General features: G+C 37.7%; 1 protein-coding gene across 18 annotated transcripts in view; it reads right to left on the bottom strand.

Annotated features, from left to right (window-relative positions):
- MBD5 (methyl-CpG binding domain protein 5) overlaps window positions 1-20,164 on the bottom strand; it is a 498,386-nt gene that overhangs the window by 274,710 nt on the left and 203,512 nt on the right. For all 18 annotated transcript variants that reach the window (XR_010149749.1, XR_010149748.1, XR_010149747.1 and 15 more), the window contains one exon: window positions 7,342-7,492. The gene's annotated coding sequence lies outside the window, so the exon portion shown is untranslated. The remainder of the gene's footprint in view (window positions 1-7,341; window positions 7,493-20,164) is intronic.

Genomic DNA, 20,164 nt, shown 5'->3' with positions numbered 1-20,164 from the left:
TTTATTACATGAAATATCTGTGACAATTGCCTGAATACTATACGGGACATGACCAAAAAGAAGATATATACTAAAAATGTAGTAATGATTAGAAAGAGTCTTCACTAGAATGAGCTTTACTAGAATAAGCAGTTGAATTAATGTTAACAATTCATAATGAGGTTGGGTACAGTGGCTCATGCCTATAATCCCAGCACTTTGGGTGGCTGAAACAGGAGGACTGCTTGAACCCAGGCGTTTGAGACCAGCCTGGGCAACATGGCAAGACCCCATTTCTTTTTTTTTTCTTTAATTATACTTTAAGTTCTAGGGTACATGTGCACAACGTGGAGTTTTGTTACCTATGTATACATGTGCCATGTTGGTGTGCTGCACCCATTAACTCATCATTTACATTAGGTATATCTCCTAATGCTATCCCTTCCCCCTCCCCCTGCCTCACAACAGGCCCCAGTGTGTGGTGTTCCCCACCCTGTGTCCAAGCGTTCTCATTGTTCAATTCCCACCTGTGAGTGAGAACACGCGGTGTTTGGTTTTCTGTCCTCGCGATAGTTTGCTCAGAATAATGGTTTCCAGCTTCATCTATGTCCCTATAAAGGACATGAACTCATCCTTTTTTATGGCTGCATAGGATTCCATGGTGTATATGTGCCACATTTTCTTAATCCAGTCTATCATTGATGGACATTTGAGTTGGTTCCAAGTCTTTGCTATTGTGAATAGTGCCGCAATAAACATACGTGTGCATGTGTCTTTATAGCAGCATGATTTATAATCCTTTGGGTATATACCCAGTAATGGGAGAGCTGGGCAAGACCCCGTTTCTACAAAAAAAACAAAAATTAGCTGGGCATGGTGGCGTGCAGCTGTGGTCCTAGTTATTCAGCAGGCTGATGTGGGAGGATCAGGAGGTTAAGGCTGCACTGAGCCACGTTCATGCCACTGCACTCCAGCCTGGGCTACAATGCAAGACCCTATCTCAATATGTGTGTGTGTGTGTGTGTGTGTGTGTGTGTGTGTGTAAGTAAATAAAATAAACTTGTTCATTTTGAAACGTCAATAATTTTTCTTAATTTCTTACCCATAATATAACCCATAAACATTATCAATAAACATTACTCATAAATGTCAACAATTTTTCTTAATTTCTTACCCATAATAATAAAAGGTGGCCCTGGTTTAAACAAATATGGAAAAGGAAATCTTACCTAAGTTCATTTACAAAGTATAACTATAAGTATGATTATAAATATAAATGCTATACCATCTCTAAAGTTGTAGGGCATTTCATTTGTTGACGCATGTAATATGTATCTTGTGATCTTGAATCTGTAAACCTATTGTTTGAACTCTGATGTCGGGTAAACAAAGCAAGCAAAATGATAGCTATTGCTTTAAATTTTAACAAATAAAGCTAGAGAGTAGATAGAAAATGAATGATCAAGGAACTGTCGATGTCCAAGAAATGGTGGTGTCAGATATTACTAGGCAAAACATGTAAATCTAGTCATAGATCATGTCTTATCACAAGTGAAATAACATCTTTTCAGAGGCTGAACAGAAGAAATTTGTTTACAAAATTCATTTTTCTTTTCTAATTCTATTCTCAGTTATATATATATACAGACACACACACATACATACACACACATATATACACACTCATACACACACATATGTGTATATATAATATATATTATATATATAATATATATATTATATATGTGTGTATATATATATGATAGAGTTATGGGTTGAATTATGTTTCTCCAAAAATATGTTCAAGTCCTAACCTCTAGTACCTATGAATGTGAACTTATTTGGAAATATAGTCTTTATAGATGTAATTAAGATGAGGTCGTACTGAATTAGGGTAGGCCCTAATCCAATCCTTATAAGAAGAGCAGAAGAGAAACAGACACACAGGGAGAATGCCATGTGATGATGAATGCAAAGATTGAAGTAATATGTCTACAAGCCATGGAATGCCAAAAATTGCTGGCAACACCACAGCCAAGCAAAAGGAACAAATTCTCCCCACCAGGCTTCAAAAAGCAAGGCTCTGCCAACAACTTAGTTTTGGACTTCTAGCCTCCAGAACTGTGAGAGAATAAACTTTTGTTATTTTAAGCTACACAATTTATGGTAATTTGTTATAGCAGACCTAGAAAACTAATATTAATAGAACAAAATTATCTGTTTCTTTTTATTTTTCTAGTAGAAATATTGAATCCATTTTTCAGACCAAATAAACATCTGATCGATATATACATAAAAGAGATTTAATCCCAGGAAGATTCCTCAAATCACTCTGTCCTATAAATGGAATATTTCTCTAAATAATAGTGGTTGACTTCAGTTAAAATTTTAGAACAGTCCATGCATACCCTACATTTTTAAACAAAATTTGGAATGTACATAGTTTCTATGAGACTCAGATTAATAACTGTTGGTATAATGTTTCCTAATGTGGTTTCTGGATAAATCACATTTTCATATTTTTAAACATGAACTCTAAACTGCTTGTTTGGACACTTCAATGTGAACAAAATTTAGCAGCAGTAAAACAGAAACAATGATGTAAAACAAGTTTGGCATAAATAGAATGAGCAAATTCATTGTTCTTTTCTAAGAATTGAGCTTGCTATGAAGAAACCTGTTTTCAATTATTTTGCAGAGTGGGATAACTATGTCATCTGTTTATTGAATTACATGTTAGGCAGTGCTAAGAACCTAAGCTTATTACTTATATTATCTATTCCATTTAATCCTCACAATTATATTCTTATTAGCACTCAAATTTTAAAGATATACAAATTGGGGGTGAAAAAAATCAACAATTTGCCCATGGTCACACAGCTGGTAGAATGCACGGTTGTGGTTAATAAATCAGCCTTAATCAGTTCTGTGAGTTGGAGTTCTTATATGTAGGCATACCTCATTTTCTTGTGCTTTGCTTTATTGTACTTGGCAAATTGAAGTTTTGTGACAACTCTGCACTGAGCAAGTCCATCGGTGCCATTTTCACACACAGCATGTGCTCACTTCATGACTCTGAGTCACATTTTGATAACTGTCACAATATTTCAAACTTTTTCATTATAATATCTGTTATGGTGATCTGTAATCAGTGATCTTTGATGTTTCTCCTGTAATTGTTTTGGGGTGCCATGAACTGCCCGAACATAAGAGAGCACACTTAACTGATAAATGTTGTGTGTTCTGAATACTCCACTGCCTGGCTGTTTCCCCATCTCTCTCCCTCTCCTTGGGCCTCCCAATCCCCGAAAATACAATATTGAAATTAGGCTAAGTAATAACCTATAATTGCCTCTAAGTGTTCACATGAAAGGAAGAGTCACATGTCTCTCAGTTCAAATCAAATGCTAGAAATAATGAAGCACTGTAAGGAAGACATGTCAAAAGCCAAGACAAGCTGAAAGCCAGGCATCTTGCGCCCAACAGTTAGCCAAATTGTGAATGCAAAGGAAAAGCTCTTGAAGCAAATTAAAAGTGCTACTACGGTGAATACACGAATGATAAGAAAGAAAAACAGCCTTGTTGCTGATACAGACAAACTTTTAGTGGCCTGGATAGATCAAACTGACTACAACATTTATTTAAGCCAAAGCTGAATCCAGAGAAAGGCCCTAACTCTCTTCAGTTCTATGAAGGCTGAGAGAGGTGAGGAAGCTGCAGAAGAAAAGTTTGACACTAGCAGAGCAAGTTGATTCATGAGGTTTAAGGAAAGAAGTTGTCTACACAACATAGAAGTGCAAAGTGAAGCAGCAAGTAGTGATGGAGAAGCTGCAGCAAGTGATCTAGAAGCTCTAGCTAAAATCATTGATGAAGGTGACTGTGCTAAACACCAGATTTTCAGTGTAGATACAACAGCCTTCAATTGGAAGAAGATGCCACCTGGGATTTTCGTAACTAGAGGAAAAGTCAATGTCCCACTTTAAAGCTTCAAAGGAACCACTGATTCTCTTTTTAGAGACTAATGCAGTTGGTGACTTTAGGTTCAAGCCAATGCTCATTTACCATTCGAATAATCCCAGGGCCCTTAAGAATTATGCTAAATCTACTCTGCCTGTGCTCTATAAATGAAACAACAAAGCCTAGAGGACAGCATATCTGTTTGCAGCATGATTCGCTGACTATTTTACGTTTGCTGTTGAGACCTACTGCCCAGAAAAAAAATCCTCCTTTGGAAAAATTATACTCACTTATAGTATACCTAGTCATCCAAGAGCTGTGATGAAGATATACAAGGAGATTCATGCTGTTCTCATGCTTGTCAACATAACATTCCTTCTGTAGTCCATGGATCAACTCTTCTAACTTGAAAAGTCCATCGACTTTCAAGTCTACTTAAGAAATGTATTTTTTAAGGCTGTATCTACCTTACAAATAGTATCTGCCTTACAAATACAGATAGTGAATCCACTGACCAATCTGGGCAAAGTAAATTGAAAACCAATTCACTTTGTCAAGTCAAGTCAATTGATGTGGCAATATTCTTTGCTGTCTTATTTCAATATATCACCACAGCCATCCCAATCTTCAGCCATAATAAAGGGTCTTGCCTGGATGTTAGCAACCATCAACATCCAGGTAAGACCTTTCACTATCAAAAGGAGGCCAGTATGGTGGCTTATACCTGTAATCCCAGCACTTTGGGAGGCCGAGGCAGGCAGATCGCTTGAGCCCAGGAGTTCAAGACCAGCCTGGGCAACATGGCAAAACCCTGTCTCTACAAAAAATACAAAAATTAGCCTGGTGTGATAGCGCATGCCTGTATTCCCAGCTATTCGGGAGGCTGAGGTGGGAGAATCACTTGAGTCCAGGAAGTCCAGGCAGCAGTGAGCCATGATTGCACCACTAGACTCCAGCCTGGAAGAGAGAGTAAGAGCCTGTCCCCACCACCCCTCAAAACACTCCCCCTTTTTTAGAAAACTATTTTAAAATTAAGGCATGTGCATTGTTTTTTAAAGACATAATGCAATTACACACTGAATAGATTACAGTATAGTGCAAAGATACCTTGTATATGCACTGGGAAAAAAATGTATGGCTTGCTTTATTGTGGTAGTCTGGAACCAAACCTGCAATATCTATGAGGTATGCCTGTAGCATTCTTATAAATCATACTTGCTATGTTCAACTGCCTTTCTAACCTCTAAAAGTTTTTACCAGTATAACTTTCCCTAAAAATGTGGAAAATAAATGAAATAGCACTTTGGATTAGAATTATAAATATCTGTGGCTTATTAATTACATGGTCACAAATAGAATGAAATTAATAAAAAACAAAGGGCTTGATTCTTAATAAGTTAAAGCTATATACCATCGATACAGTCTGATGGTTAAAGAATAATTGAAGCTCAAAATAATATATGTGTGGATGAGTTAGAAAAGGAAATGTAAGAAAAAGAAATTTGATAGTATAGTCAGTCTTCTGTATTCACAAGTTTTGCATCTAAAAATTCAAGCAAGCTTGGATCAAATACATTCAGAAAAAAGACAATACAAATAACATGACAACAATAAAAAATAATCAGAATAAAAAATATAACAGCTATTTACCTAGAATTTAGGTTGTATTAGGTAGTATAAGTAATATAGAGATGATTTAAAGTATAAGGAGCATAGGTGTGAGTTATACGCAAAAACTGCACTATTTCATATAAGGGACTTGAACATTCCTGGATTTTGGTATTCATAGGGGGTTCTGGAGTCAATCCCTTGCAGATACCGAGGGAGAAATGTAGACTACTTATGAGGAAGCATGGTTTATGAGAATATTTCTACTAATTAAACAATGATCAATTTTTAGTAGTTTTTAAAAATAGTTAAGTGGATTATACCAAACTAAGAAAATATTTAAATAATATTTAAAATGCAATTCCAGGAAAATAAGTTTTAGAAACAGTTAATAAAAGTGCATAAAGGGTTATAAGAAAGAATTTTCTGCTTCTGAGAGCTGTTATACTAAATTGGCTTGCTGAAGGAAGCAGTGGAATCTATTTCTTTGAAGATCCTTAGAAATAGAAGGCATACATTATCAGCAGTTCAGAAAGGTTTAGGTGTGTCTCTGCCAGAAAACAGCCAGTGGATATAACCACTTCATGGTTCCATAAACTCTGTTGACTGCATAATAATACTATTGTTATAATTGTGAGGCAAAGACAACACAGCTGCTTTTTCTTTGGTGATCAGGATTTGCTGTCCAAAAAGTTGCAGAATAAATTGAATGTAATTAGATGAAATTTTCCCCAACAGAAAAGCAAGAATTAATTTTGACTCTAGTTACTGAAAGAAAACTCAGAATCTCTACACTGGGCTTTTTAAACATTTATCATTGTCTTTATTTATAGAAAGCATTCCTCTTATGTGAAACTTAAAAAGCAGACACGTTTTCATGGATGACCTTAGGCTGATGAGTTGAATTAACACTAAATAAAAAATTCTAAGCATATATATATAGTTTCTTTGTATGAAATCCCTTGAAAGATTACATTTCAGTGAATTCTACTTAAAATTTTAAAAGTGTATATTTTTATTTTGTTTTATTTTCATCTACTTAAGTCTATATTTTTCATGAATGTAGAAAAAAAGCCAGATTCCTTATACACTTAAAAATATATATGGTCAATTTCTTTCCAAGCAAGCTTTTCTTTTAAAGGTAATGTAATCAATTTGAAATTTGAAGGTGGCATTGTGGTCCACAATCCTTGCCCAGATGCTCTTTGGGAGCAATAGGAGCTGTCATGGAATTAACTAAAAGTTCAATGAAATATTTTGATGCAGAATTTTCACAAAACGTAAAGCTGTGAGAGTTTTAAAGGGATAGCTTTCCAAGATTTTGGAGCACTGTAGATTAGTTGTTAAAGAAAAGGGAGGAAAAATGCTGGGCTACCTTTAACTATATAAAACTCATAAATAGTATGACTAACTCTAAAATAAATAGAAAATAATTCTGATTTCCAATTTTATTTAGTATTTACAGTTATATATGTGTCCAAGAGAGATATGAAAAAGCCCTGCTTTCAAATATAGGTACTTAATTTTGGTTATTTAAATCTTTGTTCTGTATTTCAGGATTTAAGATAGCCTTATTCTATCTGTTACTCTAGAGGTAAGGGCAAATGCATCTTAATGTAATTTTTGACATGCAATAGTGTTAAAAGAGGAAAAAAAGAAAATAAAGAAAAAGACATGCATACATAAATTCCTACAGGAAATAATACTTTTCATTTTAAATTAAAACCCAATATAATTCTACTTGTGTCTACATGATTAATAACAGAAAACTCATAGTAGAAATATTTCATTGCTTGCCTCCAAAAAATTGTTGACATCCTCTGTTGCCATCTGCCATGGTGGTCATTCCTCTGTGTTTGATGGAACTAAAGAAGCATTAGGGTTCTATGGATTGATGAAGGAAAATAGTCTGTGCTCTTCTTGATTTCTGGTATTTATTTCCTTGGTCCTGTTAAAAACGATACCAGGGTGAATTTACCAATTTTGAACACATTCAGTTATTCTGTATTCTTTTACATTCATATTTAAGGAAGTTTTGAGATTTTTATGCAGTCTCATTTAAAATCATAGAATTTTAGACTCTAACAGAAAGGGCTTGTTAAATTTAAGACTGAAGATTCAAAAAGAGCTATATCAATCAGGTAATTCAATCCACTTTACAGTACAGAAAACCAAAATCAAAAGAGGTTAAATAAACAATGTTATAGTCAGTGGCAGATCGGAGATGAGAAAACAGTTCTTTTTACTCCAAGTTTGGGGGCTCTTTCCTCTAGCTGGGGCTCTTTTCCTCTTTGAGAAAAGAGAAGGAGACTGGCAAGAGCACTATAATGACCAAGCTGATTTCTTAGCTCTAACACTTAGGGAAAAATCTAGAACAAAAACCAAAATATTTAGATTATCAATTCATAGCATACCATTCACACAACAGATACCTAAAAGATATTATTTTGTTAAAATATAATATAGGACATTATTAAAAAGTATCTATACAGTGTTGGCAACATAGTGAGACTATGTCTCTACCAAAAAAAAAAAAGTCAGATATGGTATTGCATGCTATACTATAGTCCTAGCTACTCGGGAGCCTCCACCAGGAGGATCACTTGAGCCCAGGTGGTCGAGGCTGCAATGCACTACAATCATGCCATTGCATTCCAATTAGGTAACAGTGAGATGCTTTCTTGAAAAAAAAAAAAAAAGTATCTATATGATCACACATCATTAAATTTCTGAGTTTCATCCATTGTCATGATCACTTATCTTTTCCAATCCTCACCACTGCAACCATCTACTACTCTACTATCCACATAACAAAAGAGTGATTTTTAAAAATTATCTATAGAGCAACAGAATGACATTTTTAAAAAGAAAACTGAATTTAAGACTCCCTTGTTCAAAATCCCCCAAAGACTTTCCATAACATCTAAGGCAAGGACTTGGATCCTGGTTACCTTTCTGAAAGCCTATCTGATCACTCTTCCTCTTGTTTCGTATTCTGTAGCCTTAGTGGCCTTCATGTTCTTCTTCAAACATGCTAAGCACACTCTTGATTTAAGTCTTTGACCTTTGTCTTCTCTCAGATTGGAATGTCTCTTTAGATAACCACATGTCTGTTCCCACTGACTAAAACACTCTTTTTCCTTGAAAGCTTCTGGATTGTTTCTGGATCTTCTCAAATATCACTTCCCAGAGAGGATTCTCTCACCAGTGTAGCTAAAAAACCTCCGCCTCCAACTTTTACCCTCTTCACCATTGGCCTTCACTCTCTATATCCATACCTGCTTCATTTCCATTCACAGTATTTATAATTCCTAGATATTATGTAGCCCCACAATCCCGGTGAAGCCAGATGTCATTTGGAATTAAGTATTTTTGGTATTTTTAAGATAATATAGTACATATACTATAATTATGCAACATCTCCTACCCTTCTCCCCTCCCATCCAAGACGTCTGGGAAATCACCCTGAAGTCAAACATGTTAACAGCCTTGCAGTAAAACATATATTCATTCTAAGTGAGATTTTTTTAAAGACTATAACTTGAAGCAAGGCAAGATGGAAGAATAGAAATCTCCACTGATTGTCCCTCCAAGCAAGGACATCAATTCAAGAACTATCTACACAAAAAAAGCACCTTCATAAGACTCAAAAATTAGGTGAGCACTCACAGTACCTGGCTTTAACTTCATATCACTAATGAGGCACTGAACAGGTAGGAAAAACAGTCTTAAATAGCTGATGCCACCTCTCCTGCAGCAGCAGAGGCATGGTGTGGAGAGTGTTTGGTGTGCTGGAGACAGGGAGATTGTAGCATTTATGAGGCACTGAGCTCAGTGCTGCCCTATTATAACAGAAAACAAAACTAGACCAAACGCAGCTGATGTCCACCCAAAAAAGGAGCATTTTAACCAGGCCTGTTTAGCCAGAAAGGAATCGCCAATCCCAGTGGTCCAAACTTGAGTTCCTGCAAGCCTCATCAGTGCAGGCTAAAGTGTTCTGTGGCCCAAAATAAACTGGAAAGGCAGGCTAGGCCATAAGGACTGCAACTCCAAGGCAAGTCCTAGTGTTGAACTTGGGCCAGAGACAGTGGAATGGAAGAGGGGGGCATGTGACTTACTGAGACACCAGCCAGGGTGGGGAAGGGAGTGCTGGCATCACCTCCTCCTAATGACAGGCTATACAGCTGGTGGCTCCAAAAAAGACCCACTCACTCCATTTAAGGAGAGAAGAAGGAAGAATAAAGAGGACTCTGGGATCTTGGATACCAGCTCAGCCACAGCAGGGTAGGGCACCAGTTAGAGTTATGAAGTCCCCTTTCCAGATCTTGCTAGTGAATGACATTTCTAGACACACCCTAGGCAAGAAGGCAACCTGCTGCCTTGAACGGAAGAACCCAGTCCTGGCAGCATTCATCACCTTCTAACTGAAGAGACCTTGGGCCCTGAATAACCAGCAGTAATACCCAGGTACTACATTGAGGGCCTTGGGTGAGACTCTGAGACTTGTTGGCTTCAGGTGAGACTAAGCACATTCCTAGTTGTGGTGGGTACAGGGTGAGACTCCTTCTTCTTGAGAAAATCAAAGGGAAAAGCAAAGGGAACTTTGTCTTGTACCTTAGTTACCAGCTCAGCCACAGGGGTCAGAGCACCAAGCAGGTTCTTGGGGTCCCAGGTTCCAGGACTTGGCTATTGAATAGAATTTCTGGACCTGCTCTGGGTCAGAGGACAGCCTGCTGCCCTGAAGGGTGAGTATTAGGCCAGGCAGCATGCAACACAAGCTGACTGAAGAGCCCTTGGGCCTTAAGGGAACATCAGTGGTACAGCACTCCCTGTGGAGATGTGGTAGCGGTAGCCATAGGGTGAGGCTCCTCTGCCTTTAAAAAGGGAAGGGAAGAGTGGGGAGGACTACATCTTTTGAGTTCAGTGCCAGCTTAGCCACAGTACAATAGAACACCAGGTAGACTTCTAAGATTTTTTTACTCTAGTCCCTGGCTCCTGCATGGCACCTCTGGACATGCCCAGGGACTGGGGGAACCTGCCACTCTGAAGTGAAGGATACAGGCCTGGCTGGCTTTGTCACCTGCTGATTGTTGAGCCCTAAAGCCTTGAGTGAACACAGGCTGAAGCCCAGGAGTGGTTACAGCAAGCCTCAGGTGAGACCCAGTGGTGTGCTGGCTTCACGTCTGGCCTAGTACAGTTCTAGTGGTGACGGCCACAGAGGTGGTTATGTCACAATATTCCCAGCTCCAGATGGCCTAGAACAGAGAGAGGGAGACAGAGACAGAGACAGAGACGGGGGTGGGGTGGGACAGACAGACTCCATTCATTTGGAGAACGTGAGGAAAGAGAACAAGAGTCAATGCCTGGTAATCCAAATAATCCTTCTGGATGTTGTCCAGGACCATCAAGGCAGTACCTTTATGAGTCTGTAAGAACTATAGCATTACCAGGCTTGTGGTGCCCCTAAAGCAGATACAGCTTAGATCACAACACTTAGATCACAACAATCAAGTCCTTTTGAATATCTGAAAAGCCTTCCCAAGAAGGACAGCTACGAGTAAGTCCAGAAAGTGAAGACTATAATAAATACCTAACCCTTAAATGCCCAGACATCAAAGAACATCTATTAGCATCAACACCATCCTGGAAAACATGACCTCACCAAATGAAATAGATAAGGCACCAGGGACCAATTCTGGAGAAACAGAGATATGTGACTTTTCAGACAGAGAATTCAAAATGGCTGTGCTGAGGAAAGTCAAAGAAATTCAAGATAACACAGAGAAGGAATTCAGAATCCTATCCGATTAGCTTAACAAAGAGATTGAAATAATTACAAAGAATCAAGCAGAAATTCTGGAGCTGAAAAATGCAACTGCCATATTGAAAAATGCATCAAAGTCCATTAATAGCAGGTGTGATCAAGCTGAATAAAGAATTAATGAGCTTGAAGATAGGCTGTTTGAAAATACACAGAAAAGACAAAAAAAAAAAAAAAGAAAGAAAAGAAAAAACAATGAAGCAAAGCAGGCTGCAAAATAGCCTCAAAATGCAAGAAATAACTAAGATCAGAAGGAAATAGAGACACAAAAAACCCTTCAAAAAAATCAATGAATCCAGGAGCTGGTTTTTTGAAAAGATCAACAAAATTGATAGACCACTAGCAAGACTAATAAAGAAGAAAAGAGAGAAGAATCAAATAGACGCAATAAAAAATGACAAAGGGGATATCACCGCCGATCCCACAGAAATACAAACTACCATCAGAGAATACTATAAACACCTCTATGCAAATAAATTAGAAAATCTAGAAGAAATGGATAAATTCCTTGACACATACACTCTCCCAAGACTAAACCAGGAAGAAGTTGAATCTCTGAATAGATCAATAACAGGCTCTGAAATTGAGGCAATAATTAATAGCTTACCAATTAAAAAAAGTCCAGGACCAGATGGATTCACAGCCGAATTCTACCAGAGGTACAAGGAGGAGCTGGTACCATTTCTTCTGAAACTATTCCAATCAACAGAAAAAGAGGGAATCCTCCCTAACTCATTTTATGAGGCCAGCATCATCCTGATACCAAAGCCTGGCAGAGACACAGCAAAAAGAGAATTTTAGACCAATATCCTTGATGAACATTGATGCAAAAAACCTCAATAAAATACTGGCAAACCAAATCCAGCAACACATCAAAAAGCTTATCCACCATGATCAAGTGGGCTTCATCCCTGGGATGCAAGGCTGGTTCATCCTATGAAAATCAATAAACGTAATCCAGCATATAAACAGAACCAAAGACAAAAACCACATGATTATCTCAATAGATGCAGAAAAGGCCCTTGACAAAATTCAACAATGCTTCATGATAAAAATTCTCAATAAATTAGGTATTGATGGGACGTATCTCAAAATAATAAGAGCCATCTATGACAAACCCACAGCCAATATCATACTGAATGGACAAAAACTGGAAGCATTCCCTTTGAAAACAGGCACAAGACAGGGATGGCCTCTCTCACCACTCCTATTCAACGTAGTGTTGGAAGTTCTGGTCAGGGCAATCAGGCAGGAGAAGGAAATAAAGGGCATTCAATTAGGAAAAGAGGAAGTCAAATCGTCCCTGTTTGCAGACGACATGATTGTATATCTAGAAAACCCCATTGTCTCAGCCCAAAATCTCCTTAAGCTGATAAGCAACTTCAGCAAAGTCTCAGGATACAAAGTCAATGTGCAAAAATCACAAGCATTCTTATACACCAATAACAGACAGAGAGCCAAATCATGAGTGAACTCCCATTCATAATTGCTTCAAAGAGAATAAAATACCTAGGAATCCAACTTACAAGGGATGTGAAGGACCTCTTCAAGGAGAACTACAAACCACTGCTCAATGAAATAAAAGAGGACACAAACAAATGGAAGAACATTCCATGCTCATGGGTAGGAAGAATCAATATCGTGAAAATGGCCACACTGCCCAAGGTAATTTATAGATTCAATGCCATCCCCATCAAGCTACCAATGACTTTCTTCACAGAATTGGAAAAATCTACTTTAAAGTTCATATGGAACCAAAATAGAGCCCACATTGCCAAGTCAAACCTAAGCCAAAAGAACAAAGCTGGAGGCATCATGCTACCTGACTTCAAACTATACTACAAGCCCACAGTAACTAAAACAGCATGGTACTGGTACCAAAACAGAGATATAGACCAATGGAACAGAACAGAGCCCTCAGAAATAATGCCGCATATCTACAACTACCTGATCTTTGACAAACCTGAGAAAAACAAGCAATGGGGAAAGGATTCCCTATTTAATAAATGATGCTGGGAAAACTGGCTAGCCATATGTAGAAAGCTGAAACTGGATCCCTTCCTTACACCTTATACAAAAATTAATTCAAGATGGATTAAAGACTTACATGTTAGACCTAAAACCATAAAAACCCTAGAAGAAAACCTAGGCAATACCATTCAGGACATAGGCATGGGCAAGGACTTCATGTCTAAAACACCAAAAGCAATGGCAACAAAAGCCAAAATTGACAAATGGGATCTAATTAAACTAAAGAGCTTCTGCACAGCAAAGGAAACTACCATCAGAGTGAACAGGCAACCTACAGAATGGGAGAAAATTTTTGCAACCTACTCATCTGACAAAGGGCTAATATCCAGAATCTACAATGAACTCAAACAAATTTACAAGAAAAAAACAAACAACCCCATCAAAAAGTGGGTCAAGGGTATGAACAGACACTTCTCAAAAGAAGACATTTATGCAGCCAAAACACACATGAAAAAATGCTCATCATCACTGGCCATCAGAGAAATGCAAATCAAAACCACAATGAGATACCATCTCACACCAGTTAGAACGGCGATCATTAAAAAGTCAGGAAACAACAGGTGCTGGAGAGGATGTGGAGAAACAGGAACACTTTTACACTGTTGGTGGGACTGTAAACTAGTTCAACCATTGTGGAAGTCAGTGTGGCGATTCCTCAGGGATCTAGAACTAGAAATACCATTTGACCCAGCCATCCCATTACTGGGTATATACCCAAAGGATTATAAATCATGCTGCTATAAAGACACATGCACACGTATGTTTATTGCGGCATTATTCACAATAGCAAAGACTTGGAACCAACCCAAATGTCCACCAATGGTAGACTGGATTAAGAAAATGTGGCACATATACACCATGGAATACTATGCAGCCATAAAAAATGATGAGTTTATGTCCTTTGTAGGGACATGGATGAAGCTGGAAACCATCATTCTCAGCAAACTATCACAAGGACAAAAAACCAAACACCACATGTTCTCACTCATAGGTGGGAATTGAACAATGAGAACACATGGACACAGGAGGGGGAACATCACACACCGGGGACTGTTGTGGGTGGGGAGAGAGGGGATGGATAGCATTAGGAGATATACCTAATGCTAAATGACAAGTTAATGGGTGCAGCACACCAACATGGCACATATGAACATATGTATCAAACCTGCACATTATGCAAATGTACCCTAAAACTTAAAGTATAATAATGAAAAAAAAGAAAATAGCCTCAAAATGGCAAATCTAAGAGTTATTGGCCTTGAAGAGAAGGTAGAGAAAGAGACAGAGGCAGAAAGTTTACTCAAATGAATAGCAACAGAGAACTTCCCAAACCTATAAAAGATATCAATATCCAGAGTACAAGAAGGTTATAGAACACCATGCAGAATTAACCCAAAGAAGACTACCCCAAGGCATTTAATAATTGAACTCCCAAAGGTCAAGGATAAAGAAAGGATCCTAAGCAGCAAGAAAAACGAAATAGCATACAATGGAGTTCCAATATGTCTGACAGCAGAATTTTCGTTTCATACTTCACAGGCCAAGAGAGAATGGCATGACATATTTAAAGTGGTGAAGGAAAAAACTTTTACTCTAGAATGGTATATTCAGTGAAAATATCCTTCAAACATGAATAAGAAATAAAGGCTTTCCCAGACAAACAAAAGCTTAGGGATTTTATCAACACCAGAACTTTCTGCAGGAAATGCTAAAGGGAGTATTTTGATCAGAAAGAAGAGGACATTAATAAGCAACAAATCATCTGAAAGTACAAAACTCACTGGTAATAGCAAATACACAGGAAAACACATAATATTATAACACTGTAACTGTGGTGTGTAGACTACTCCTATCTTAAATAGAAAAATGAAACAATTAACCAATAAAATAAATAAAAAATAACCATAACAAGTTTTCAAGACATAAACAATACAATAAAATATAAATGGAAACAACAGAAAGTCAAAAAAACAGGGGGATGAAGTTAAGGCATAGAGTGTTTATTAGTTTTTTGTTTGTTTGTTTATGTAAACAGTGTTAAGTTGTTATCAGCTTAAAATAATGGGTTATAAGATAGTATTTGCAAACCTCTTGGTAACCTCAAACCAAAAAAACATACAACTAATACACAAAACATAAAAGGCAAGACCCAAGAAAATCACCTTCACTGAAGGGAAGACAGGAAGGAAAGAAGACCACAAAATAACCAGAAAACAAATAACAAAATGGCAGGAGTAAGTCCTTACTTACCAATAAAGAAACTGAATGTAAGTGGACTAACCTCTCCAATCAAAAGACATTGAGTTGCTGAATGGATACAAAAAAAAGACAAGACCCAGTGATCTGTTGCCTATGAGAAATACACTTCACCTATAAATACAAACATAGAGTGAAAGTAATGGGATGGAAAAAAAAATATTCCATGCCAATGGAAACCAAAAGAGCAGGAGTGGCCATACTTTTATCAGACAAAATAGATTTATAGTCAAAAACTATAAGAGAGACAAAAAAAGTCACTATGTTATGATAAAGGGGTCAATTCAGCAAAAAAACAAAACAATTTTAAATACATATGCACCCAACACTGACACACCCAGATTTATAAAGCGAATATTATTAGAGCTAAAGATAGAGATAGGCCCCAATACACTAATAGCTAGAGGCAGCCAGGTGTGGTGGCTCACGCCTGTAATCCTAGCACTTTGGGAGGCCAAGGCGAGCAGATTGTCTGAGCTCAGGAATTCGAGACCAGCCTGGGCAACATGGTGAAACCTCGTCTCTACTAAAAAAAAAAAAAAAAAATCAGCCAGGCGTGGCAACGTGCGCCTGTAGTCCCAGCTACTCAAGAGGCTGAGGCAGGAGAATTGCTTGAACCTGGGAGGCAGAGGTTGCAGTGAGCCGAGATGGTGCCACTGCACTCCAGCCTGGTGACGGAGCAAGACTCCATCTCAAAAAATAAATAAATAAATAAAATAAAGCTAGAGGCTTCATCACCATACTTTCAGTATCAGACAGAGACATATCATCCAGATGGAGAAATCAACAAAGCAACATTGGACAATCTGCACTATAGTCCAAATAGACCTAATAGACATTTACAGAACAGTTCATCCAATGGCTGCAGAATACACATTTTTTTCCTCAGCACATGGATGATTCTCAAGAGAAGACATTAGGTCACAAAACAAATCTTAAAACATTCAAAAAACTGAAATAATATCAAGGATGTTCTCTGACCAAAGTGGAATAAAACTCATAATCCATAATAAGAGGAATTTTGGAAACTGTACAAATACATGGAAATTAAACAATATGCTCCTGAATGACCAGTGGGTCAATGAGGAAATTAAAAAGAAAATTGAAATATTCATTGAAACAAATGATAATGGAAACACAACAAGCAAAACCTATGGAATATAGCAAAAGTAGTACTAAGAAGGAAGTTTACAGCCATAAGTGCCTACATGAAAAAAGAAGAAAAACTTCAAATAGACAACCTAAAGATTCATCTTAAAGAACTAGAAAAGCAAGAGCAAACCAAACCCAAAATAAGTAAAAGAAAAAATAAAGAGCAGAGAATAAATAAATAAAATTGAAATAAACAAGTTAGTTTTTTGAAAAGTTAAGCAAAATTAACAAACTTTTGGCCACACTTGGAAAAAAAGAGAGAGGATCCAAATAAATAAAATCAGAGATGAAGATGGAGACATTACAAATGATACGACAGAAATTCAAATGATCATTAATTACTCCTATGAGAAACCATATGCCAATAAATTGGAAAATCTAGAAGAAATGGACAAATTCCTAGAAAAATACAACATACCAAGATTAAACCATGAAGAAGTCCAAAACCTGAACAAACCAGTAACAAGTAATGAGATTGAAGCTGTAATAAAGTCTCCCAGGAAAGAAAAGCCCAGAAACTGATGGCTTCACTGCTGAATTCTACCAAATATTTAAAAAATGAATATCAATACTACTCAAACTACTCCAAAAAACAGAAAAGGGAATACTTCCAAACTCATTCTATGAGCCCAGTATTACCCTTATACCAAAAATAGACAAATACACATTAAAAAAAGAAAACCACAGGCCAGTATTTCTGATGAATAGTGATGCAAAAATCCTCAACAAAATACTAGCAAACCAAATTCAACAGTACATTAGAAAGATTATTCATCATGACCAGGTGGGATTTATCCCTGGGATGCAAGGATGGTTCAACATATACAAATTAATCAATGTGATATATCATATCAATAGAATGAAAGACAAAAACCATATGATCATTTCAACTGATGGTGAAAAAGAAGTTGATAAAATTCAACATCCCTTTATAATACACAATTAAAAAACTGGATATAGAATGTACATTAGCATCAGAAAAACCATATATGACAGACTCACAGCTAGCATCATACTGAATATGGAAAAGCTAAAAGCCTTTTGTATAAGATCTGGAAGATGAAAAGGATGGCCACTTTTCTCACTGTTACTCGACATACTACTGGAAGTCCTAGCTAGAAAACCAGACAAGAGAAAGAAATAAAGGGCATCTAAATTGGAAGGAAAGAAGTCAAATTATCCTTGTTTGCAGATGACATAATATTATATTTGGAAAAATGTAAAGACCCCAAACACACACACACACATACACACAACTATTCAAACTGATAAACAAATTTAGTAAAGTTGCAGGATATAAAATCCACCTACAAAAAACAGTAGCATTTCAAAATGCAACAGTGAACAATCTGAAAAAGAAACTAAAAATGGAATCCTATTTACAGTAGCCACAAATAAATACCTAGGAATTAACTTAATGAAAGAAGTGAAAGATCTCTATGGTGAAAATTATAAAATACTGATGAAAGAAATTGAAGAGGACACCGAAAGAAACCAGAAAGATACTCCAGGTCCATGGATTGGAAGAATCAATATTATTAAAATGTCCATACTGCCCAGTGCAATTTACAGAATCAGGGCTATCCCTATCAAAATACCAATGACATTCTTCAAACACACACACATAAATTTTGTAAAATTTATATGGAACCACAGAAAATTCAAAATAGTCAAAGCTATCCTAAGCAAAAAGAACAAAACTGAGAAAATCACATTACCTGACTTCAAATTATACTACAGAGCTATAGTAATCAAAACAGCATGGCACTGACATAAAAACACACTTGTAGACCAACGGAACAGAATAGAGAACCCAGAAACAAATTCACACACCTACAGTAAACTCATTTTCAACAAATGTGCCAAGAACATACACCGTGGAAAAGACAGTCTCTTCAATAAATGGTGCTGGGGAAAATGAATATCCATATGCACAAGAATGCAGTTAGACTGCTATTTCAAGCCATATAGAAACATCACATAGAAATACATTAAAGATTTAAACCTAAGACCCTCAGATTATGAATCTACTACAAGAAAACATTGGGGAAAAATCTCCAAGACATTGGTCTGAATAAAAATTTATTGAGTAATACCCTACGAGCACAGGCAATCAAAACAAAAATAGACAAATGGGATCATATCAACTTAAGAAGTTTCTGCACAGCAAAGGAAACAACAAAGTGAAGAGACACCACAAAGAATTGGAAAAAATATTTGCAAACTACCCATCAGACTAGGGGTTAATAACTAGAATATACAAGGAGCTCAACTCTATGGGAAAAAATCTGATAATCTGATTAAAAAATGGGCAAAAGATTTGAATAAACATTTCTCAAAAGAAGCCATGGAAATGGCAAACACGCATATGAGAAAGTGCTCAACATCACTGATAATTAGACAAATGCAAATCCAAACTACAATGAGATATCATCTCACCTCAGTTAAAACGGCTTTTAGTCAAAAGAAAGGCAATAACAAATGCTGGCAAGGATGTGGAAAAAAGGGAACCCCAGTCTTGGTAGGAATGTAAATTACTAAAAGCACTATGGAGAACAGTCTGGAGGTTCCTCAAAACTAAAAATAGAGCTACCACATGATTCAGTAATCTCACTGCTGGGTATATACCCAAAAGAAATCAGCGTATCGGGGAGGAGCCAAGATGGCCGAATAGGAACAGCTCCGGTCTACAGCTCCCAGCGTAAGCGACGCAGAAGATGGTGATTTCTGCATTTCCATCTGAGGTACCGGGTTCATCTCACTAGGGAGTGCCAGACAGTGGGCGCAGGCCAGTGGGTGCGCGCACCGGGCGCGAGCCGAAGCAGGGCGAGGCATTGCCTCACCTGGGAAGCGCAAGGGGTCAGGGAGTTCCCTTTCCCAGTCAAAGAAAGGGGTGACGGACTCACCTGGAAAATCGGGTCACTCCCACCCGAATATTGCGTTTTTCAGACCGGCTTAAAAAATGGCGCACCACGAGACTATATCCCACACCTGGCTCGGAGGGTCCTACACCCACGGAATCTCGCTGATTGCCAGCACAGCAGTCTGAGATCAAACTGCAAGGCGGCAGTGAGGCTGGGGGAGTGGCGCCCGCCATTGCCCAGGCTTGCTTAGGTAAACAAAGCAGCCGGGAAGCTCGAACTGGGTGGAGCCCACCACAGCTCAAGGAGGCCTGCCTGCCTCTGTAGGCTCCACCTCTGGGGGCAGGGCACAGACAAACAAAAAGACAGCAGTAACCTCTGCAGACTTAAATGTCCCTGTCTGACAGCTTTGAAGAGAGCAGTGGTTCTCCCAGCACGCAGCTGGAGATCTGAGAACGGGCAGACTGCCTCCTCAAGTGGGTCCCTGACCCCTGACCCC

Source organism: Pan troglodytes, chromosome 13 (assembly GCF_028858775.2).
Source record: "Pan troglodytes isolate AG18354 chromosome 13, NHGRI_mPanTro3-v2.0_pri, whole genome shotgun sequence".
Taxonomy (NCBI): domain Eukaryota; kingdom Metazoa; phylum Chordata; class Mammalia; order Primates; family Hominidae; genus Pan; species Pan troglodytes.
This window is presented reverse-complemented; position numbering and strand designations above follow the sequence as displayed.